This window comes from Balaenoptera physalus, assembly GCF_965194825.1.
Source record: "Balaenoptera physalus genome assembly, chromosome: 5".
NCBI classification, from domain to species: domain Eukaryota; kingdom Metazoa; phylum Chordata; class Mammalia; order Artiodactyla; family Balaenopteridae; genus Balaenoptera; species Balaenoptera physalus.
Window position 1 is genome coordinate 112,391,934 of NC_138884.1, and position 25,645 is coordinate 112,417,578.

The 25,645-nt window shown below is 43.2% G+C and overlaps 2 long non-coding RNA genes across 2 annotated transcripts in view; both read right to left on the reverse strand.

The window, feature by feature from the left end:
- The window catches only part of LOC309660920, a 31,422-nt gene extending 20,042 nt beyond the window's left edge, over window positions 1-11,380 (reverse strand). Inside the window, exon 1 of the long non-coding RNA XR_014263720.1 lies at window positions 6,757-11,380. This is a non-coding gene — a long non-coding RNA (uncharacterized lncRNA). The remainder of the gene's footprint in view (window positions 1-6,756) is intronic.
- Window positions 1-25,645, reverse strand: part of LOC309660915 — a 176,009-nt gene that overhangs the window by 74,879 nt on the left and 75,485 nt on the right. The window contains exon 3 of the long non-coding RNA XR_014263715.1: window positions 19,428-19,539. This is a non-coding gene — a long non-coding RNA (uncharacterized lncRNA). The remainder of the gene's footprint in view (window positions 1-19,427; window positions 19,540-25,645) is intronic.

Here is a 25,645-nt window from a genome sequence, read left to right on the forward strand (position 1 = left end):
TGAAATGAGGACGTTACTCCTTGAGCATCGGAAGAGAAGAATGCCTATACTCCAGATTATTAAGAACACTGTTTTCATAGCTTCTTATGTGTCCACTCTGTAATTACTGGCGGAAAAATTAGAGAGTGGTAAGGCAAAGGAACAGAAGGTTTTCATTTCAATCACTCAAACACCCCATCTCAGGGGCACCCACAGTATGGTGTGGAGGAGGTACAGATTTTCAGACTTTTAGGTTCAGGGTTTCCTCCATGGTCTTGACTAGTATTCAAACACTTATGAACCCACATTCTCAAATTCATCACTGCTAATGGAAAAAGGAATCCATATACCAAAGAGGCTGCCAGAAAGGAGAAGAGTCTTGGTAGATACTGGAGTCTCCAACCTCAGGAAGACCTAAGATCTCTTTAAAGGACTTCTAACTGTGGGATGAATTGGGAGATTGGGATTGACATATATACACTACTATGTATAAAATAGACAACTAATGAGAACCTACTGTATAGCACAGAGAACTCTACTCAGTGCTCTGTGGTGACCTAAATGGGAAGGAAATCTAAAAAAAGAGGGGTATATGTATAACTGATTCACTTTGCTGTACAGCAGAAACTAACATAACATTGTAAAGCAACTATACCCCAATAAAAATTAATTTTAAAAAAAGGACTTCTAACTGAATCAGGACCACCCAGAATAATCGCCCTTTTGACAGCTTAAAGTCAACTGATTTGGGACCCCAATTACATCTGAAAAATCCATCATGTGTGCCATACAAGGTAATCTAATTATGGTCCTAACACCAGGGGGCAGAGAGCCTGGGGCCATCTGAGAATTCTGCCCACAACAGCAAGCATTCCCTGCTAGTACCATTTTATTTAAGCCACTGACAGCAGTGAAAACCACACTTTCTGCTCTCCAAGGGACACCAACTGAGGCAAGATGTGAAGTGTAGGAAGGTAGTGACTTCAGAGGCCACATGACAAAGGAAATTGAGGCAGACAGAGAAACTTAGAAGTGAACCCACTGATTGAACTACTGTATACCCCAAGAAGTCTTCCCAGCTGTAAAGACCATGCAGCCCCTATGGGCTCACTGTGGCTTTACTGACAGAGAATTGAAGGATGTCTTCACCCAGATGGGTTACCAACTCTCAACCCTGATAGGTTGCTAATTCAAGCACGGCTGCATCAAATGGAGAAAAGAGTAGCACAAAATTGAGCAATGATCATCGAAAGCACCAACCAAACAGTTTCAGAGCAGAAAGAAGAGGTTTCCTTACACAGCTGCAAATATTTGCCCTGTGAGTCCTGGAATTTCTGATGCTTATGACCCTGATATGTCCACACTTCTGGCACCTGGACGGGCTGATGCCTCTATTTGGAATTCATCATGGGATTCTCTACCCCAGGATGACCAGCGGACATGTCTGGGGATCACAAGACCTTGATGGATCTCCATTTTCTGAGACAGATCAACTTGCGCAACCCTACCCTCTCAGGGAGGATGATCCCAGCATCCTAGATAATATCTCTTTCCATTGTCCCACCTGACAGGAGGTGCGACCAATCTTCAGTATGGCTTATGATCCAGCTATGCAAATCCTGACAAAGGACTGATCAATAGAACATTTCCAAAATCTTTAATGTGTACTTCTGAGTCTAAACAAAACAGAGCTCAAGAAATTATTTCAGTTTAAGAAAAACAAATTTCCCACCTCATCCCTTCTTCCACACACAGACCTCTGGACAGAAGTCAAAGCAACAGTGCTTTGGAAAGACTCCCTTTAGAGCATCAGCACAGGGTCAAGGCAGGCCATGCCCCTGGGTTAGGCTCTGCCAAGATTCCCATATAAGAAAAGTCTCAGTCTCCCTTCTGACTCAACCATGGAGTGTCAAATGGGAGGACAGGATGGCCTCATTAAAAATAATGGGAGCTGGAGGAGAAGGTGGAAGGTCAGGACAGGTTAAAACCTTTCCAAGGGAGAGGGGATGGGGGAGGGAAGGACTGGGAGTTTGGGGTTAGCAGATATAAACTGTTAGATATAAGATGGGTAAACAACAAAGTCCTACTGTATAGCACAGGAAAACTAAATTCAATATCCTCTGATAAACCATAACAGAAAAGAATATTTTTTAAAAGTCAAAAAAAAAAGAAAGAAAAAACCCTTTCCTTTTGAAATAGCATACATCGTTCAAATTCACATTAGTTCCAGCAAGAAAACAAGGCAGTACAATCTCAACTACCTGTGTGGGCTGCCAGAAGCCTCTCCCCGAACCGTAGCTGTATTTTTTTCAACACTGAGCTGCCTTCAATAACATCTTGCATGGTTTTCAGACACCAGTTGCGTCTCAGTAATGAATGGATATTTGGAGGGATCAACGTGGACAGTGATGTTTCCCTGATGTGGATGTTACAAGCCACCCTGCCCCACCGGCCAGAACCATCCTCTTCCATCAGATGTGGCTCAGGGCCATGAATGGGAAGTAGCTCTTTGCTGGGGTGTTCTAGCCCAGATGACACCTCTGAGAAAATGTACCACCAATAACGTTCAAGGAAATGAACCAGCAAGAATGCTCAAGGGACACTCCTTTGCTCTTGTTCCCCTGCTGCTAAGGGGTTCACTCTTAGCCTCAGTCAGTAACAAGGATAATGCAAAGAGGAGAGAAAGCCACTTCTTTGAAAGGGCATAATGCAAAGGTCAGACGTCACTTCCCTTCTCACCCAATGGTCAGTGTGGAGCTATGTGACAGCTAATTGAGATAAACCAGGTAAGTCATCTTATTTAAGTTGACTACGAGGAACACATGTGTCCATGTAAGATAAGCTACAGGAATACAAGTTTTCTCTCAGTGTCCCCTCCTCAGGACAGCTACCTGTAACGTCTTCTCCTGGATTAGGCAGCACACAGAGCAGATTAGCAAAAGAAGCTTCCAGAGTAGAAAGTCAACTGGCAACCACACACTGGCCTTCCCATCTTCAAGACATGCCCAATTTCACTCAAATGTAGTCTCCCATGATTTGGGGAAAGAAGAGTAAGTGCCACGCCCTCTTCAGTGGAGAATAGTACTTGAGGGAAGAGGAAAACAGGTCTCTTCACCAATACTGCCCCTAGCCCAAAGCCAATTTCCTTCTCCTAAACTATAATATTTTCATCATAGTTTGGAAGGAGGAGAGAGGATGTCAAAAATATCTACTACCAAGGGAGAATTCTAGGAAGAGCCAATAACTTTCACCAAACCACCAAGATCTCTAGGCGTAAAATTCCCCAGATTCTATTCAGTGGAGGTTCCTATCAAGATTGGCGGAACAGGGACTTCCCTGGTGGCACAGTGGTTAAGACTCTGTGCTCCCAATGCAGGGGGCCCAGTTTCTATCTCTCGTCAGGGAACTAGTTCGCATGCCACAACTAAGGAGCCCATGAGCTGCAACTAAAACCTAGCGCAACCAAATACGTAATAAATAAATATTTTAAAAAAGACAGGCGGAACATTATCAAGGTCCCTTCCATAATCAACGGCAGGAAGGATGTACAAATAAAGAGTAGGCAGGTATGAGGAAGGGCTGCTAGATGAAGGCAAGGATAATATGGCTGAGCACTGGTGCAAACCGCTCCTTGTATGAGCAGTTCAGGTGGAGATGGTCTTCCTGCAACCATCCAATGAGTGGGAGAGAGGAAACTTACCTCCTGAAAGATATGGCTTAGAGTTGGTAGTTTGGGAAATAGTGACATGATGTCATATTCAATACTAGAGGGAGACCTCTATCTGATGGCACATCCCGGGAAATGTAAAGGGTTAAAATCCGGAGGGCTAATGGTTGGACCCAGGGGTTTGTCGAGCACACGTGGTATCATCTTACTGCTCCAACAGACCTACTCCTTCTGGCCACGTGGTCCCCAGATTCTCAGTGTTGGAAAAACAGTAAGGACAGTGCTACCATCCCAACAGCTAACAGGAAAAGGCTCCCCCATGCTGAATTCTTCCTTCATTGTGATGATCAGGATTGTGTATTTTGGAGAGATGTCTCAAAACTAATCAATTAGAGATTTTTCATTATTATTATTATTATTTTAGAAGTTTGGTTCTTTTTTTTTTTTTGGCTGCGCAGCTTGCCAGATCTTAGTTACCTGACCAGGGATCGAACCCGGGCCCCGGCAGTGAAAGCGCTGAGTCCTAACCACTGGACTGCCAGGGAATTCCCTGAGATTTTTCATCTTTAAATGATAAAGTAACTTTTCCATTTTTTTCTGGTGTTTCCTATGATAATGAACAGACTTCTCTGTGTCAGCTAAGAGATCCTCAGCACAAGCATTTCAGGAGACCACTCCTAGGGATGTGGGTTCATGATGACTTGAGGGGCTGGAAATGAGCCCCCCTGCTCTCTTACCTTCCTTTGAACACACCTGCAGCCCCCATACCACTGCAAGCTCTGCACAGAGGAAGAGGGCTCCTGTCTTCTACTGCCAGAGATTTCACAAAGATCGGTGTGGTCATACCTCACAGTTAATTTTGACTCACAGATGTCGTTCAGCCTATGCTAAGGAAAAATTCAATTTCCATTCTGACAGTGCACTGGTCTAAATATCATGATGACCAGTCACCAGTCATAGAAATCAAAACCAGGGACCAGTAATGACGATGATAAAATAACCTGAGCAAACCTAGACTTTTAACATCCATCCTTGGACATTTAATTTTGAGCTGGTAAAGGAAAGGCCAGGAAAATAAAGGGGAAAAAACCCACAGATTCAGCTGACAGCACTGATACAAGTTATAACTCGATGGAACATTATTATAGCAGCCCACAATGAAAAAGACTGAAACACTACTAAGATTTTTTTTTGTCATTGGTGTAATATTTTAAATTCTTGGGCTGTTAGGAGGATCCAATAAAGCAAAGGATGTAAAAAAAAAAAAAATGTTCTCAGGAAGAACATTCAGAAGAGACATGAGGACCCAATTTCAAATCCAGACATTTTCATGGTGGGTATCACTCCCAGAGGAACTCAGCCCAGGCTAAAAGGATTACACTCTATTTCCAGGTGTAGTCTGAACACAGAGCACACTGGGTTCACACTGGCTTCACTACTGGAGACTAAGTGGACCCTCAGCTCCACTCAGGGTTCCTCGGATTTTACTGTCAGAGAATCTAAGATGTGGTGGGAGTAGTTCTGCTCAGAGCTGGCCTGTGAGGTCTTCCCTTCACATCCACCAATAGTCAGCAAGTAGCCCAGAGAAGTGGAACCCCTGCCACCATGCATCCACAAACAGCAAATCTGACACACGTTCTGAAAGTTTTCTCTCATAGCATCCATCCTTCAGGACCTCGGAAACATATTCCCCAGAAAAAAATGCCACCATGCACAACCAGTAAAGGGTTATGTCTGGGAAGGCACAAACATAGCATATATCCCCGCCCAGAAAATATGCCAGACTCATTTCTATCTCAGAGGATACACTGAAGTCCAAAGGGAGTAACACTATGGTGACTGAAACAGTTACAGAATTCTGTTCCATGTCTTCAGACAGAACCCAGCTACCCAGAGCAGAAGGTGTTGCTGCTAACCACCATAATCAATGTCCTCATTTTGTCTGGGACAACGTTCTGGTGGCGCCCAAGGCATGGAAAGAAAACTTCAGGGGCATCTGGGTGCAACCTTCCTGCATTCAAGCCTTTACTTCCTATGTGCACCTTCCAGAAAGCATGTCTGACACCTCAAGGTCTAACAGCATTCCATCAGCTTACAAATAGATTTCCATTAACCCAGGTGGACCATCCTTTAACAGGATGGGGATCTGATACATGTTCATGATTGAGCTCTTCCCCTCAAATACATTTTCAGACGCAGAAACCAAAACCAATGCAAAATGGAACCACAGATCAAGGAAGATGGCAGATGAAGGCCCCACCACATTAACATATGGAACCTATACTGATTAAGACAGTGCACTGCCATGGGGTCAAGTTCATATGATTAAAGAGCCAGCTGAGATCTCGGGGGTATGAGCTGAGTGGCCCAGGCCTGTCATAAATGCTGCCATGTAATCAACAACCAGTGAATGTGCCTGGGAGTAAATTGGAGCTGAACTCCCTTACAGGACATCCAAAAGGTTAATGACGTCACCCAGAGCTCCATAAATACTCATGAATGCACAGAATCCTTCTGATACATAAAGAAAAAGAACGTCAGTCACACAAATGTTAGAGTACGACCCAGGATGCGTCCAGCAGGGCTGACAGGATGAGAATCACACTCTAAAATGAGATTCCTCAGGCAGCTGTGGAAGTCTTTAACCTGAGGAAAGGGTTGGACTAGTGACAGTGCTGATTAACAAAAGTAGACCCTGCAGGCAGTGCAGCTGCAAAAGGGTTGCAAACGCATCTCACACGTCCTACTGACTCAGTCCTAGGAGGTTCAATGGGAAGGCAGCACTTCCCAGTCCAGGTTTCACCAGAATCCATGGGGCTGCAGAAGAAGATGCAAATGTCATAGTGTGGAATAAACAAACTCCTCTCCACAGACGAGCATCATTTGCTCATATTCAAGTGAGGGACAGTTTTGAGAAGCTCAAGGAAAGTGGATGAAACTCCCTTACAAAGACTGAAGGTAATACCATTTTTTATAATAAACTAATCTTAAACGAATAGGAATATGGCAAAGTGTATTCCTAGAAGAGGATGTCTATGTAGTAAAGTGTATACCATTAGAAATGAGTCACTGCTAGATTCCATCCCTGTGAGAATATTTCAATATAACACCTCATTATCCATTCTGCTGCAATACAGGAATGAGATATTGTAGATTTCTTTCACAATATTTTTTCTTGGCAAACTCACATCAAATTTTAGATAATACACCAACATGATTTTATATTCCTGGATGGAAAATAATGTCTGAAAAGAAAGCAAAAGCACCCTTAGAAATCAGGGTAAGAAAATAAATCTCATTTATCAGCGTTCTAAGGTACTTGATCCTGGCTGACATTGTTGAGAGACAGAGATAACAAGGGAATGGGATTCGAGGTCTATAAAGAATCTCATCTCAGGAGAGGAAAATAGATGCCATCACAAGGAGATGGATGATGGAGACCTCAGCTGTGGTGTATGAATAGCCTTGCTACAGTAGACTAACAGGTCCCTTTTCTACTGAAAGGAGAACCCAGGAGGTTTGTCATTCTTCTGGAAAGGGTGGGTGGGGTGTGTGTCAGAGGACAGGGTGCTCCATGATACATCTTCCACACCTTGTTTTCAGCACATCTGTGGAGGACAGCACCACGCCTGTTGCCCACATTTCACCAGATGACCTTGCTGTGATGGGTCAGGTTCTGTCCTAAAGCTTTCCCCAAAGTCTTCCAAGGGAGCTCAGTGCAGGCACAAGGTCCTTGTTAGATGTGCAGGAAGGAAATTACCTCATACAGTGGGGTGGATGGAATTGGTGGTGAATCCTTGGATTCCAGTCCTTCCAGCGAGGACATCCTGTGATACACTCTACATGGTTCTTCACGGGGTCCCATTAGGAATGAGACACAGGGAGAAGTGACAGCTCAATGCTATGTTTGTTGTTGGTACTTCTCCCCATCCAGTCCCACATTCACCTCACTGACTTGTGTGCGACCTGGGATCACTTCCAAATAAGATATCTGGCCCAAGTGCGGGTGTCAGATTCTGAATTCAAGGATTTGAACTAAGACATTAAGATTCCACTTCTTATTTCTAAAACGAACACTCTTTTGTTTTGTTGAAATGAATGATGAGGACAGAGTGATGGGAAGAGGGGGGCAAAATGATGGAAAGTTTGAGGAAAATAAGGAAGACATGAAAAGAACTTGGAATCGCAGGAAAGAAGACGACTAATTTTAACCTCCCCTACTGTCTGGGCCATGCTACCATCCTCTCTCAGACCTGGCTGTTATTAACTGAACTCTGATCTTCTCATTCCATCTGTGTTGACCTATAAAACTTGGGGCACATCGGAATGTGTGTTCTGCAGGAACCAACAGATATACCTACTGATGATAGGTACCTGATTTGGACACCTCAGACTTCCTTTTCAACTCTCCAGGACACACTTATCCCCTCAAATGCAGATCAGGACCATAATGCCAAAATATCTCTTAGCGAGAATGTCTAGCCCACTGGATACCTCTTAGAAAATACAACAGCAAAAACGTTCCGAGCACGCCTCTCTCATTTTTCTCTGTCATTCTTAAAGTAGCCACTCACGACCTCAGTCTTGAGGACATTGAAAGAGGCAAAGGAAACCACTAGCTTTTACAGGCAGGATCTTGAAGGTCAGGTATAACTCATACCACACGACCGGAACTTGATTTCCCTGCTGTGATTCTTTAGCTGGGATCAGGGAACTGTCTTTGTCCTAGTTGACCCCAGAGGAGCTAATGTGATCCAGCAAGACAACTTATGGGGATAAAGGCTCCTCTGAGGTCCCCTCATCAGGTCAGCTACCTCCACAGTTTTCCCCTAGTTTGGGCAACACAGGGTAGATTAATTACTAAAGGTGGTCAAAGCAGATATCCAATTTATAAAAGACACCATAAACCTGTCCCCAGATTTAGAAGGAAGGGACATACCTTCATTTCTACTTCACAGTAGAATTGCTGTGCTTTATGAAAGAGGAATTTTGTCTTTTCATAAAAACTGTTTTTTCACAAGGAGACAATTCACTCTCTGCTCATCTACATTTTATTGGCACTAGTTGGAGAGCAGTGCTGTTTCAAAGCCATCTCTGACCAGAAGAATGCTAAGAAACACATCTTCACGGCCACCATCAGATCTAAACCCAAAAAACTACCTTATGGCCATTATCAGACCTAAATTCACACCTATGAGTGAGGGACCCCCACAGGACAGGAGTAAAGTCACCAAGATACCTCCTATTTATTATGTAAGATAAGGAAAGGTAGCTACATCAAAACGACAAAATGTGCATTATCACTGGTGCTAACTGTTTTGAAGGAGTTGTAGAGATCTCAATGAGGTCCTCTTTATCTCACTGGCATCTTACATTGTCGAAGTTTTAAGTCACATGAGAGATTTAAAAAAGCTCTGAAAAGGGCTGTAGTGGGAAATAACCACACTTCGGGTGATTCACCTAACCACTTGGTGACCACAGCCAATGACTTGTGCCAGGCAACAGACAGTTTACATCCTAGGTCCCACCTATGGCCGCATAGGACTACGCAGGCAAGCAGCTATTATCTCACTGCTCCAAACAGACCCATGGCTACTGAGACCATGAATCCCCAGATGCTCAGTGGCTGGAGAACGCAGGAAGGATCAGAGCAGTTCTCTCAGCAGTTAATAGGAACAACCTACACATAAAATGCTTCTTCAATTATAAAGGTGAGGGCTGTGTGTTTTGTGGAAGACTGCTCACAAGCTCCTATCTGATATTTGCCATCTTTAAGTTTTGCCACTATAATTAAGACTATCTTTGTTCAGCCAAAGAGAATCAGACACACAAGCAAGATAGTTTCAAGAGATGCTCATAGAGATGTGAGTTAGAGATGAAAGATAGAAATTGAAAATGAACTTCCTGCTCCCTCATCTTCCTGCTGAAGGACCCACAGCCTGTCATGGTCATCTCAACTTTGGACAGACACGGGAGCTCTTATCTTCTACTGACCAAGAATTTTGAGAGCAAGTGTGGGTGGTTACAACCTTCCAGTTCATTTTGTTTCTAAGGCTTTCTTCATCCTACATAATGGAGGACTAACTTTCCATCCTGAAAGTGACAAACATGAAAGTGACCAGTCACCAGCAGTAGGATCTAGGAACAAGAGACAAATGATGACAAAGATGAGTAGCTGAAGTGAAGGTAGTCTGAACAGCCCTATCTGAATCAATTAAGGATGAGCTGCCAGCAAAGGTCAGTAAACAACAGAAAATGGATGCATAGTACTAGGACTCAAGGTGAAATGCATTGATTGGACCAGACCATGCCCAGACCATGTCACAAAACCCAACACTGTAGAAGACTCAAACAGGCTTATAACTCTGCTCTCTATGTCATGAGTAAAATTTTGGAATACACACCAAGAGGCCATTACAAGTTCAGAAATCTGTTCCCAAGGACTCATTAATAACTGGAACTCAGGACCTCAGATATTTTCCCAAGGAAAGCATCACCAAGAATAAACCAAAAAGGCTAATGTTCAGAAGGTATGACCAACAACTGCTTCTCCCACCCAAAAAAGTCTGTCTTATTTTTGTGACAAAGGACAGTTATTTCCAACAGTGTGGGACTGATGGTTTCAGAATTCTGCCCATGTCTCCTGGACAAGCCTTAGCTGCACACAAAAGAAGGTACAGTCTTGTCCATGATGAGCACTGTCTCCCATCTCTCTGGAACATTCTTACTACTCTTGGTGCCAAAGGCTTTCAGGAAAAAAGTTAGTGGGCATCGGGTGTCAACCTTCTAGCACATATGTCTTTATTTCCTCTGGGAAAATTTCAAGGAACAGCTTTGAGAGCTGAGACACCACAGCTTTGGAGGACTTCCAGGTACAGAACAAAATGTACTCAATCCAGGTGGACGTCACCATAGTCAGTCAGAAAACCAAAATATTTTAAATCTAGCATCCCGGTGAATATATATGTTCAGGAAGAAAAGTCACCATAGGAACTCAAAGATCCAAGAAAGTACTTAAATGGCACCATATTCTAAAGAACACTATACTCTATCAAGAGATTAATAGATAAGAAATTAAGATAGAATCAACATCGTCAAAGACACAGGGGTGGATATTTCCCAAAGAATACATGTACATAATATAGATAGAAATATTCAGCATAAATATAGTACTGTGTAAAAATACATGGGATCAAGAGTAGAATGAATGTGGTTGATGATCAAATGAAGGAACTCTGAAAAGGCATCAGGAAAAGACGAAGGCTAAAGTATGGAAGACAAGGGGACAAAATGTTTTCATGTCACTCACTCAAACACTCTCTCTCCAGGGGCCGCCAGAGTACAGGGTAAAGAATGGGACAGGACATTCATGCATTTGTATTCATGGATCCCATCCATGGCCATAAATTGTTGTTAATGCACCTAGAGCTCCTGTTGTGCTCAGACAGCTCATCTAACTGAGTTACAGCACACTTCCTTAGGAACAGCAGGACGTAATGGACAGTTGTTCTTTATATGTTTACAAAATATATTTCTATCATTATAAAATGTCATCCTTGTTAATGGGAGCACACATTTAGATCTAGGTACTATGGAGAAGTCAGGACTGAGTGTGGTACTAAATTAGACAAATTGGTTTTTCTAAAAACTAAAGAAACCTGGAACATCCAGGGTTGAATTCCTCATGCAGTCAATCCTGGAACATTGTGGATCATACAAAGGATCAAAAACCCTGGAATTAGCCCTTCTTTTCCTCATCTAAATGCATTAATCCAGAAGAACCATGGGACTGGGTTTACAGAGGGAACAATTTAGATGAAAAATCACCTATTTAGAGAAATTGGACCAAGGAGAAAATAACCAGTCATGGAAGATAAGTAAGGTTCCATGGCCCCTGATGAAGGCAAGCAGCTGCAACATGACTTGTCTGGAGGCCAGCAAGCTACAGACTCTGTCTCTGCATCAGAAGACAGCATCAGGCAAACTGTTCAAGTCCTTCAATTCACCTTCAACCAACTCACCCCTAGAGGGAAATTCAGGGCTGCTTCCATTAAAAGGACACACTTGTGTCAAGAGAGTCTGAGAACCAGGTGTGAAAAATGACAGGCATGAGTATTCAACACCAAGGGAAAAAATACTTCAAGTTTGAACTGCTGTAAAATTTCAGAATACCAGGAAGAGGACAGTTAATCCTAAAATGCGAAAAAGAGGCCACATGAAACATTCTTCCTATCTTCACTCAGAATGGTATATGGAGAAAGAGGGCTAGGGCCCCACAAGGAAGACTAAGGCCATAACCTCCCAAAATTGTAACCACTTGAGATTTTGAACATCTAAATAATGTTGAGCATTTAAAAAATATATCCATGGAGTAGCCAGCAATGGTGAATAATAGTTTACTCAAAGCAAGAAGATGGAAAATGGACATTTGAAATGCCTTTCCCCGCCAAAGATTCCTGAGTCAGATCTGAAGTTCTGCAGGTGTCTGAGCATCAAGAGGAGAGGGAAGCCTTGAACAGAATGTGTTGAGAGCAACACTTTTGTAACCACAGAATTTTCCTGCTTTATACTCTTATTCCTCCTTTATCCTCACACCCCAGCAAGATAATCAGGGCTGGTTCCATTAAGAATACACACCCACTTTGTTATAAAGCAGAAACTAACACACCATTGTGAAGCAATTATACTTCAATAAAGATGTTTAAAAAAAAAAAAAAAAAGAATACACACCTGTATCAATACCTCCAGGAAATTATTTTAGGAGTTCAACCTAAGACCATCAGGGCAGAGAGAAAATGCTTTCTCAGAGGTAAGGTCTATCAGTAGGCCAGTCCTGCACACAGCATGGGCATTCTGGGGCTGAACCTCAGTCCTTCACCCCCTCCCCCCCAAAGGAACCCCATGCCACAGATAGCTGAACGCCTGCCACTTAAGAGCCATGGGTGTGGGTGACTAGGGGAGAAGATCTAGTTGACCTGAGCCCATGATAAACACTGCCCATGTAATCGACCTTCACTGAGAACTGAATACATATAAATTGGAGCAGTCATCTCTAGGGCAGCTGTATAATAAGACAACTAACCAGGACCACTCCAAATATGCAAAAAGATAGGACCCTTTTTAGAAATGCAGGAACAAGAATATCAGACAGATAAAGTTAAAGACCAAGATTGTGTCTATCAAGGGCTCAGATGGTGGGCATTACCCCACCCGCCCCAAAAGACCTGTATACAGAAGTCAAAACAACATAGTTTGCAAAAGACTCTTTACAGCATCAGAGCACACACCCTGGGTTAGATTCTGCCAATAAGAGGTGGTAGAAAAAACAATCTCAGCCTCTTTTGTCTTAACCATGGGAGTTTCAAGTGAAAGAGAGAATGGCCTCGTTAAAAATAATGGGAGATGAGGGAGAAAGTGGAAGTTTAGAGGACAGATTCCAATCTTCCCTTTCCAAATAGCACACATGGTTGCAATGCCACTTAATTCCAGCAAGAAAACAAGGCAATGAACCTCCACTCGCTGCCTGGACAGCAAGAAGCCCCTCCTAGATGGGGCTGTTTCTCTTCATAACACTGTGATGCCTTCAATTCCAGCTTGCAAATGATGTCTGAAAACCAACGTCTTGGGGTACAGGGTAGTGAGTGGGTGCTGTGGAGGCACCAACACAGACTATAGTATGTTCCCCTGATTTGGAGATGACAAATCATCATCAAATTATGTATAGGAAGCAGCTCTTTGCTGGGATGGACTAGCCCAGTGGACACCTTTTAGAAAATGTTCCAGCAAGAATGCACAAGGGACACTCTTCTGCTTTAGCTCTGCCAACCCTAGAAGGGTTCAATCTTAGCCTCAGTCAATAACAAGGATAATGGAGGACAAGGTGATTCCACATCCATTAAAGAGCATGACCTGAAGGTCAGTCATCACTTCCACTTACATCCAAGGTCCAGTACATAGCCAAGTGACAACAGCTAACTGAAATGAGACATGGAAATCATCTTTGTTCAGACTGAGTCACGAGGAACTCAGGTGGGCCTGTCAGATAAGCCACAGGAAGAATACAAGCCCCTTCTCTATGGCCCCTCCTCAGGACAGTGACCTGTAAGGTCTGCTCTTGGATCAGGCAGCACAGGTCAGGTTACCTCCCAAGTACAAACCCAACTGGCAACAAAGCACACAGTGGCCGTCCCATCTTTCGGTCATGCCCGATTTTTAAAGGTTTCATTCAAAAGATACTCTAAGATTTAGGGGGAGGGGTGTGAGCCCCACACCCTCCTCAGTGGGGGAGAGGAGTGCTTGAGGGAAGAAGAGAACACGTGTCCTCACCAATCCTACCTCTCCCCAAAAGCCAGTTTCCTTCTTCTAAACTATGGCATTTTCATGCAAGTTAGTTTGGGGGGAGGCAAGATAGCTATGGACAAGGGAGAATTCCAGGAACAACTTTCAGCAAATGTCTAAACAGCACACCATTCCTCAAATTCTATTCCGTGGAAGCGCCTAAGAATACAGAAGAAATATCACCACGGTCCCTGTACACAACCAAAAAAGGCAACCGTACAAACACCCGATTTTATCCAGGTAACATCCATTTCAGACTACTGACCTCCAAAACTGTTAAATAGAACTGGTTTTGATTTAAGCCAAAACTCGGTCATTTGTTACTGGAGCAATTAGAAATTAATATAGTACTGTTCGAAATTCTTACTTCAGTTTTTGTATTCAGGGAAATGCAGTGCTAACTCACTGGGATTTACTTTATATTTCAAATAATAGCACTTATAACTATTCTTTCCTTGGCAGCACTGATCAAGCCGACAATAGTTATAAAAATAGCAACTTATCCCTCCTTTGGTACTGAAAAGATTATGAACAATGTTCATTTAATTTAAACTCCTAATGTAGAAGCAGAAATGCCTTTGAAGACTTCGATTATTAAAGCTTATCCAAGAAAAAGTGAATATGGAATATCCAGATCGCCTATGAAAAAATTAAGTATACATTTAAAACCTTCCCACAAAGTATTCTCTGGGCCCAGATAACTTCCTTCCTGTATTCTCCATGAGATCAGACAGAAATATACCAATCACATGAATATTACACCAGGTAAAAGAAAAAAGTCAATTTCTCCAAACAGCTCTTTTCCCGACAAGCAAGTGGGTTGATGAGTAAGCTGGTCCCATTCTCAACTTCTCTAGCAAGTTGCTTCTGAAAACCAGCTTTGCACCTTCTCTACCTTCCCTTTGGAGAGTCATCCTAAGGCCCTCTGGTTATCTCAAAGAAACATCACCAAATAAAACCTATGTTGACTGAAATGAAGAAAAAAAAAACACCTCTCCCTTCACAGGGGCCTCCACATGCAGGGTGGAAGTATATATTTTCAGGCTTTTGGGTTCAGGATTTCCTCCATGGTCTTGACATGCGATTTGAAAACCTATGAACCTACATTCTCTGTCAGTCACTACAACCAATGGAAAAGAAATGCACAGATGAAAGGGTCTATCATCTGAGGGTTCCACCACTTTAAGATGCTGAACTTAGAGCGTTAGTCTTCATCGCACTGCCGTGGGGTCCTCCTTCCAACGTTTATCATCTTGGTACTAACAGTCCAGGTACAACAGCCTTGGGGACAAGACTGGATAAACCCAGGCTCCCAGTACACACTGCCAATGTAATTAGCATGGACTTGTCTGGGAAGAAATTTAAACTAAACTCTCTTTTTCAGCATCCAGAAAGTAAGACACTCCCCTGGTAAATCTCAAGTACTCTGGAAGGGAAGAACCTTATTTCTGAGATGTACCGAAGAAGAGAATCAGGCAGAAAAGTTGAAGATGTCCTAGGCTGTGACATGGGAGGATTGGCAGGATGAGGGTCAAACAAAACCTTCATAGACACCTGTGGGAAAGTCAAAGCCTTAGCAGCCTTCACCTTGGTCCATCAGCACAGTGTCTAAACCACTGTGACACTGGGTTAGACACTGCAGAGAAGGCAGCAGGACAAGAGTTTCAAACACACCTCACTCTTGTTTCTGATTCAATCCTGGAGTTTCAAAAGAAAAGGCAGCGCTTCTCAGGCCAGGCTTGATTAGAATTCATGGTACTAAACATAATTGCCAGAGTTGGAATTTAAGTACTTCCCTCCACCAAAAAAAAGAAAAAAAAGAAATTCTACCAATAAAATTTATACAATTTTCAAAAAAAAAAACCCCAAATGGATCATATTTAAGAGAGAAGTAGACATTTCTTAGAAGCTCAAGTTCTAAAAAGGGTCATTTACCAAACTTAAGGGTAATAAAACAGTTAGATAGTACTGTCCGCTAAGTGATAGGAATATAACAAATTGTGTACCATTAGAAATGCAGTAATTGACATATTAAAATATTCATACAGGAATGGAAACCTAAAATCTCAGTATCCACTTCATTGTGATAAAGGAAAGAAATATTGTAGATGTTCTCCATGGAATGTTTCTTAGAAAATTCATTATATCCAAGCCAGATTGAATTTTAGATAAAACAAGAACACAGTGTTATATCATGGACCTAAAAGAATATTTACAAAGACAAACAAAACCACTTACAGGATCCGATGAAAATAAATGAATCTCCAGTAATCAGAATTCTGAGGTATTTGATTCTGGCAGACATCACTGAGAGGCAATGATGGGACAAGGCATAAATGAGAATTAGAGGTCTATAAAGAATCTCTTCTCAGGAGAGGGAAAAAGACACCGTCATAAGAGTATGAATGTCAGAGACATGAGCTATGGAATCAGAATAGCCTTGCTTCATGTGGACTGAGGTTTGGCATTCTTCTTGAGTGGTAAGCGTGGCAGAGACTGGTGACATCCTCTAGACCCCTTCTTTGAGCACAGCACAGCAGTGAGATGATATTTTAGATGCAAGGAGACATTATATTTTGGAGATACACAAACAAAAATCTCTCCCACCTTTCCTGGCAAGCTGGGAGCTCTTTCTCCTGAATGTGGCTCTTCTTAGACCAACTTTGAGCCACCATTTATTCCACGTGTATGACCAGTGGCTGAAAGACAATATATCCTGGGTCACATGAGAAAAAGTGCTCTGTGGGGACCATACACACAATGATAGGTCCCTAATCTGGGTGTTAAGGACATCATCTTCAACCTCTGGCATCCTCTTCTCCCTTCAAATGTAGCTCAGGGCTATGAATGGGAGAATAGATCTTTGCTGGGATGTCTTAGTCAAATGGACATCTCTTGGAAAACCCATCAGCGAGAATGGTCACAGCACATTCCTATGCTTCTGCCATTCCTAGACAGAGTCACTTCTAGCCTAGTCAGTAAGGAGGACACTGGAAGGAGGAGAAAATACAACATCCTTTTAAAAGAATCTTTTAGATCAGAGAAGTTTGCTCGATCCCATGACCAGACACTCTTTACATGACCCCAGCTAACTGAGGACAACAGGGACTTAAACTTCATACAAGGTGACTCATGAGGAACGTACATGATGACCCTCTAAGTTATAGAAGTAGTCCTGCTTTACTGTGACCCTCTGTCTAGGACAGCTTGATGTATAGCTGTCTTCTCAATTAGGTAGCATAGGGAAGCTTAGAAAAAAGAGGCTCAACACAAATCCGCTGAGGATAAACCACCACTCCACTGTCATCTTTCCACTGAAACATGCCTTTTTAAAAAGTTTCATTCTGGGACTTCCTTGGTGGTGCAGTGGTTAAGAATCCGCCTGCCAATGCAGGGGACACGGGTTCGATCCCTGGTCCGGGAAGATCCCACATGCTGTGGAACAACTAAGCCCATGCACCACAACTACTGAGCCTGCGCTCTAGACCTCGCGAGCCACAACTACTGAGCCCACATGCCACAACTACTGAAGCCTGTGCGCCTAGAGCCCATGCTCCACAGCGGGAGAAGCCACTGCAATGAGAAGCCTGCTCACTGCAACGAAGAGTAGCCCCAGCTCGCCGCAACTAGAGAAAGCCCGTGCCCAGCAACAAAGACGCAACACAGCCAAAAATAAAACAAATAAATGTATTAAAAAACCCAATATGTACTACGTGAATACAATTTTAAAAAATAAATAAAAAGTAAAAAGTTTCATTCTAAGCTAGTCTGCTAGGATTTGGAGGTAAGGAATACATCTCTATCTTCCAGTTTGGTGGAAGATTGCTCTGGATACATAAAGTAGGAAGTATTTCTCTTTGATACTGTCTTCTAAAGATACAATTTACTCTCCAACTCTACATTACTTTCACTCAAATTTGGACGTGGTGGGGGTGGGTGGTGATCATCATAAGGTATCTTATTCAGGAAAGAATCCTAGAAAGAATTCAGCTCTCCATGGTAAACAACCTAGACTACACACATAAAATTCTCCATATTTTATTTATGGGGATCTTTGTGGGACAGAGGGAACAACGCCAAGTCATTCCTATAATAGAACAGCCACATCAAAATGGAAGGGAAAATGTATGGTTTATCATTGGTGCTAAACTCTTGCTTTATGAATGGTTGAAGTCAGCATGATGTCCTCCTTATTCTAGATGATGGGAAGAAATGGAAAAAACTCAAGTCCCATTGGAGATTAATGTTCTGAAATGGTTGTAACAGAAATTAACCACATCATGAGTAATTTTTCAAAATAGTGGATCACCTCTAACTGATGACATATCCCAAAAAAAGAACAGGGTCTAAGTTCTGGAATTCCACATGAGAGCCCATGAGGTTATCCAGCATGAGTTGACGTCATCTTGTTTATCTAAGCCAAGGGGAAATTAACTTTCTATAGCGTTTCAAAATATAAAGTTGATCAGTCTTCTGTCTCAACCAGTAGAAATAAGGACCAAGGTCTTAAAGGCCAGAAGTCATTATATCACATCAGCGTAAACAGAATGTAGTTATGGACTCAGCTGCCTGAGAGACAGCAGGAAAATTAGATTTTTTCAGGTTGACTCTGGGAACTCATGGGCCCCTTCAAGACAAGTCATGGGAACACAGGATCCTCTCTGTAACCCCCTCCTCACATCAACTACCTACATATCCTTCATCTGGATTAGGCAGTACGGGGCAGGTTAGTTAAAAAGGACGCCTGTGCAGAAGTCCACCCAGGGAACAAAAAACCCACATAGTGGCCATCAGATGTACGGGGAAGGATATAGCCCCATTTTTCACTGTGTGGTTATTACACTCATCTAGAGCAGGAATTGCAGAAGATGGTATTTGTAAGGAGACCAGAGAGATATTTACCTTTCTCTTCATCTGCCTTATATTCATGCAAGATAGGAGGTGGGATGAAGTGAGAGAGTGGCATGGATACATACACTACCAAATGTAAAATAGATAGCTAGTGGGAAGCAGCCGCATAGCACAGGGAGATCAGTTCGGTGCTTTGTGACCACCTAGAGGGGTGGGATAGGGAGGATGGGAAGGAGACGCCAGAGGGAGGAGATATGGGGATATATGTATATATATATAGCTGATTCACTTTGATATAAAGCAGAAACTAACACACCATTGTAAAGCAATTATACTCCAATAAAGACGTTAAAAAAAAAAAAAAAAAAAGATAGGCGGTGGAGTGGTCATCATAAGTTCTTTGACAAAGGAATTCTAAGACCAACCAACAAACCAACCAGGAACTAAAAGCAAAAAAATTCTCCATATAATTCATGGAGGACCCTAATGAAACAATGTTGACGTCGCCAAAGTACATTCAACATTAAAGAGTGAAGACAGATGAGGAGAAGCAGCTATATCAACATGAGAAGGAAAAATCACTAGCACTTACTTGTCATTATATGAGGGGTTGAGTCCCAGTGAAGTTCTCCTTGTGCAGTTATAATCACAAACATGAGGGCAGCTCCACCCAGCTCACTCCGCACATCAACAGCTCTGGGCTCCTGGGGTAGGTTAGACAGAGCAAGGTTTTAGGGAAGGGTGCTAGGTTCTGTTGCTCTATAGCAAAGTACCACCTACTTAGTGGCTAAAACCAACACTCATTCATTATATCACTGTTTCTGGAGCTCAGACATCTGGGCACAGCTTAACTGGGATTTCCTCAGGGTCTCACAAGAGGCAAACAAAGGTCATAGCTGGACTGCATTTCCATATGGAAGCTTGATTAGGCAAGAGTCCACTTCCAGATCCCTCAGTTATTGGCAGAATCATTTCCTTGTGACTGTCACATTGATCAAAGCCACAAGGGGGAGAGTCTGCTCACACTGGAACCTCTTCTCTCAGGGAAGACTTAGGATCTCTTTAAAGAACTTAATTAGGTCAGGCCCACTAAGTATAATCTCCCTTTTGACAGCAAATACAATACTACTGATTTTAGACCCCAGTTACATTCGCAAACTTCCATCAACCATGCCATACAAGATAATCTAATTATGGTCATTTTCCCTGCTAAGATCTTTACTTAGCCAGTGACAGTGGTGAAAATCACATTTTCTGCTACCCAAGGGAAAAAAAAAAGGCACAGGATATGTGATGTAAGAATGTTGTGACTCAGTCCACAGGACAGAAAATTGAGGCAGACAGAAACTTAGAAGTGACCCAGCTGAATTAACTGTTGCACTCCCAAAGGAATCACGTCGGCAAAGCCAAAGTGTGCCCATCTGGGCTATACAGTCTTTACAGCTGAAGGGTGTTGAAAGCTATGTTCTACAAGCCCACACACTCATATACTTTACCTGAAGAAACTGCTTCAATTTAACCTTGATGAGCAAGTGTTCAAGCACTATTGCATCAAATGGAGAAAGCAACAGCACAAAATTCAGCAATGCCTGTCATCAGAAGCAGACTATTTCAGTGGGGGGGGGAAGATTCCCTTGCCCAAAAGGCCACCAACATTTGCCCCATGTGTTCTTGAATTCCCGATGCCTTAAGACCCCGATATACCTGAGTATACTGGTACCTAAAGGGAACGGTGCCTCTATTTAGAATTCATCATGGGATAGCCAGTGAACATGTCTGGGGCTCTCTGTACCTTGATGGGTCTCCATTTCCTGAGACATAGGGTTGCACAAGTCAACCTACACCTTCCCCAGGGAAGATGATCCCAGCATCCTAGGTTGTCTCTCTCCCCCAGTGTCCCCTCTGATAGGTGGTACCAATCTTCAGTTTAGCTTCTGATCTAGCTATGTGCATCCTGACAAAGAACTGTGCTCAACAGAACGATACTTCCAAACATCTTAAATGGGTAGACTTGAGACGAAGCAGACCAGAGCTCAAGGATTACCCTTTTGCCATAAGAAAAAAAAGTTTCCCTCACCCCTCCTCCTCAGGCTGACCTTGGTATAGAAGTCAAAGCAATAATAGCTACAAGAACTCCCCATAGCATGTAAGCACAGGGTCTAGTCAGGCCAGGCCCCAAATCATGGTCTCCCTTCTGACTGAACCATAGGAGCTTCAAATGGGAAGATCGTAAAGCTTCATTAGACATAATGGGAGCCACCAGAGAAGATGGAATGTCATAGGACAAGTTACATTCTTTCAAACTAGCATAAGTTGTTCACATGCCATTTACTTAGTGTCAGCAAGAAAACAAGGCAAGGGCTTCCCTGGTGGCGCAGTGGTTAAGAATCCGCCTGCCAATACAGGGGACACGGGTTTGAGCCCTGGTCTGGGAAGATCCCTCATGCTGTGGAGCAACTAAGCCCATGTGCCACAACTACTGAGCCTGCGCTCTAGAACCCATGAGGCACAACTACTGAGCCCATGAACCACAACTACTGAAGCCCGCGTGCCTAGAGCCCATGCTCCGCAACAAAAGAAGCCACTGCAATGAGAAGCCCGCACACTGCAACGAAGAGTAGCCCCTGCTTGCTGCAACTAGAGAAAGCCCACCCGCAGCAACGAAGACCCAACGCAGCCAAAAATAAATAAATTAATTAAATTAATTTTAAAAAAAAGAAAACAAGGCAATGCCAACTCCATTTCCTGTGTGGGCAGACAAAATCCTTTCTCCCAGAGGTGGCTATTTTGCAATTAATGCTGAGTCACCTTCAATATTATCTTGCTGCTGGTGTCGGAAAACCATATATCTCAGGAAACAAAGTCAGTGGGTATTTGAAGGGACGAACATGGACACTGTATGTTTTCCTGATCTGCATATTACAAGCACCCTACTCCACCTCAGAAACACCTTCCATCAAATGTAGGTTAGGGCCATGATAGGAAGCAGCTCTTTGCTGGGACTTTCTAACCCAGTGTACATCACTTAGAAAAATGCACCAGGAAGAACACTCAGGGGACACTCCGCTGCCTTTGCTTTGTTATTCCTAGAGGATTCACTCTTGGCCTCAGTCAGTAGCAAGGCTAAGGGAGCAAAGGAAGCCATACCCTTTTAAAGGGCATGATCCCAAAGGTCAGACATCACTTCCCCTCTCACCCAATGGTCAGTATGTAGTTATGTGACTCTAGCTAATTGAAATAAACCAGGTAAATCATCTTATTGGACTATGAAGGAACACATGTGCCTGTGTAAGGTAAGCTACAGGAATATAAGCTCTTTCTCAGTGGCCCCTCTCCAGGACAGCTACTTGTAAAGTCTTCTCCTGGATCAGGCAACACAGAACAGATTAGAAAAAGAGGCTTCCAACATAGAACTCCAACTGATAACAAAGCACACTCTGCCCATCCCACCTTCCAGACACACCCCATTTTTAAAGGTTTCACTCAAAAGTAGTCTCCTATAATTGGGGGGAAAGAGAGTAAGCCCCACTCCCTCTTCAGTGGAGGAGAAGAGTGCTTGAGAGAGGAGGAAAGCAGGTCTCTTCACCGATGCTGCCCCTCCCCCAAAGCCAGTTTCTTCTTCCTAAGTTAATATATTTTCATGAAAGTTAGTTGGTGAGATGGGGGTGGAATGTCAAAAGATATATGACCAAGGGAAAATTCTGAACAACTTTCAGCAAACAGTGAAAATCTCAAGGCTTAAAATTTCCAGATCCTATTCAGCGAAGCTTCCTATCAAGGACAGGAGGAACATCAAAGCCCCTTCCTTAATAAAGAGCAGGAAGGATGTAAAAATAAAGAACAGGTGAGGAGGGCACCAAATCAAAACAAAGGATAATGTGGTTGAGCACTAGTGCAAACTGCTCCTTGTATGAGGAATTGAGGTGGAGATGAGACTTCCTGAACTACAGAATGAATGGGAGAGGAAATTCTTACTCCCTGAAAGATGCTGTTTGAGCTGCTGGTACAGAGGACAAAAGGACACCCTTGTCATTCTACGGTAGAGAATGTGCCTCCACCTGACGGCACATCCCAAGAAGGGTAAACGGCTAAGATCCTGGGTGGGCCCAGGGGTTCCTCCAGCACAAGTGGTGTCATCTTACTGCTCCCACAGACCCACTCCTCCTGGCCACGGGGTCCCCAGATGCTCAGTGTCTGGAGAAACAAAGACAGTGCTGTCATCCCAACAGTTAATAGGAAGAGGCTCTCCCATGCTGAATTCCTGATTGTGCTGATTGAGAGATGAGGATTGTGTGTTTGAGAGATGCCTCAGAACTCTTTTAAAGATTTTTTCATCTTTAAATGATGTAGTCATTTTTTCTATTTTTCTGGGTGTTTCCCACACTAATTGACAGTCTTGTTGCAGGTAAGAGCCTCAGTCACCCAGCATAAGCATTTCAGGAGACCACTGCTAGGGATGTGGGTTCATGATGACTTGAGGGATTGGAAATGAGCCCCCTGCTCCCTTACCTTCCTGCTCTAGACACTGCCCCACACCACGGACAGCTTTGCATGGACGAACAGAAATCCTGCCTTCTACCAGCATTCTTCAGGAACGGTGGGTGTGCGTCAGGACAGGGTGTTCCGTGACCTTGCTTTCAGCACATCTGTGGAGGACAGCACCACACGGGTGCCCAGAGTCTACCAGGTGACCCTGTTGTGATATGTGTCAGGTTCTGTCCTAAAGCTTTCCCCAAAGTCTTCTGAGAGAGCTCAGCTCAAAGCACAAAGTCCTTGACAAATGTGCAGGGATGGAATTACCTCAACCAATGGGGTGGAAGGAGTTGGTGGGTGAATCCTTGGACTTCTGTCCTTCCAGGGAGGACATCCTGTGATGCATTTTACGTGGTTCTGCAGAGGGTCCCCATTGCAAATGTGACACAGGAAGAGGTAACAGCTCAATGCCATGCCCATTAGTGGCTGATCTCCCCATCCAGTCTCACATTCACTTCTCTGACCTGTGGGCTACCTGGGGAAACGTTCAAATAAAGTATCTGGCCCAAGTCTATGTCTATTCAGAATTAAGAGATCCAAACTAAGACATTCAGTTCTCCCTTTCTATTTCAAAAATGAGAACTGTTACCTATTCTTTCATCGACATGAGTGATGGGGGTACAGAGTCAGGAGGAAGAAAAATGATAGAAATAAAGTTCAAGGCAAGTGATGAAAGAAGACATCACATGAACTTGGAATCACAGGAAAGAGCAAGACTAACTTTAACCTCCCCTACCTGTATGAAACTACCTGGAAGCGTCTCTCAGCCAGACCTGAAATTATCACTCTAACTCTGAGCCACTTTCCACTCCATCTGTGTGACTGGTGTTGAAGCCTGTAGAACTTGGAGCAAATGGGAACTGCAGGCACTGGAGGAGCCAACAGACATACCCACTGTCTGGCCCTTGATCTGGAGGTTTCAGTCACTGACTTCCAGGAAACTCTTCCCCCTTCAAATGCAGCTTAGGACCACAAATGCAAAATTAGTCTTTTTGGGGACGTCCCAGCACACAGATACCTCTTAGAAAATACAGCAGCAAGAACACTCCAGGCACACCCCTCTCATTTCTCTCTGCTAATTCTAGTGGTGGTCACTCAGGCCTCAGTATTGAAGACATTCAAGAGGGAGGCAGGACCACCACCTTTTAAAAGGTAGTATGTTGAAGGTCAGGCATAAGTCCTGGTCATGTAGTATGGATTAATTACCTGATCCCAGCTAAGGAGGTACAGCAGGGAAAGCATGGTCACTCTGGTTGACCCCAGAGGAACAAACATGATACTGCAAGATGAGTTATGGGGATATGGACTCTTCTAAGATCCCCTCCTCAGGACAGTTCTCTACAGTCTTCTCCTAGATCAGGCAACATAGGACAGATTAATAAAGGTGGCCAAAGCAGAAATTCGACTGATAAAAGACTCCATGTATCTGTCAGATTTAGGGAAGGAACGTACCCTCATTTCCACATCAGAGGAAGATGTGTCCTTTATAAAAGAGGAATATGGTTACCTCAGAGAAACAGCCTTTTATAAAGAGACAATTCATTCTCAGCTCAGCTACATCATACTCATGCAAGTTCAGGGGAAGGACAGTGGTGTTTATATCTCTGATCAAGGAAGAATTCTAAGAAGAAACATTCTCATGGCACTATAAGACCTTAACACCAAACACTTCCTCATGGACATTATCAGACCTAAATTTTTCATATTCTATTAGTGCAGGATCATAATGAGAAAGGAGAGAAGTCACAAAGATACCTCAAATAAAAATAACAGAAAAAGTAAAGCAGCTACATCAAAAGGACAAGAAAAAAATGTATGGGGACTTCCCTGGTGTCCAGTGGCTAAGGCTCCGTGCTTACACTGCAGGGGGCATGGGTTCAATCCCTGGTCAGGGAACTAAGATCTCGCATGCCATGAGGCCAAAAAAAAAAAAAAAATGTATGTTATCACTGGTGCTAACTTTGGTGGTTGAGATCCCAGTGAGGACCTCCCTTCAATAATCTATGAGGACTTAGGAAAAAGAAACTTAAGTCACATGACAGATTAATGCTTTGTGATGTGCTGGGAAATAATCACACCTGGGGTGATTCATCAAAGGGCTTGATAATCAACATCCAATGGCAGGTGCCAGAAAGTGTGCAGTGTAATATTGAGGCCCCAACTTTGGTCCCATGGGATTACCTAGGAAAGCAGCTATCATCTCACTGCTCCAAACACACCCATATATACTGAGCACGTCAATCTCTAGATACTCAGTCTGATTATACAATGGTAATG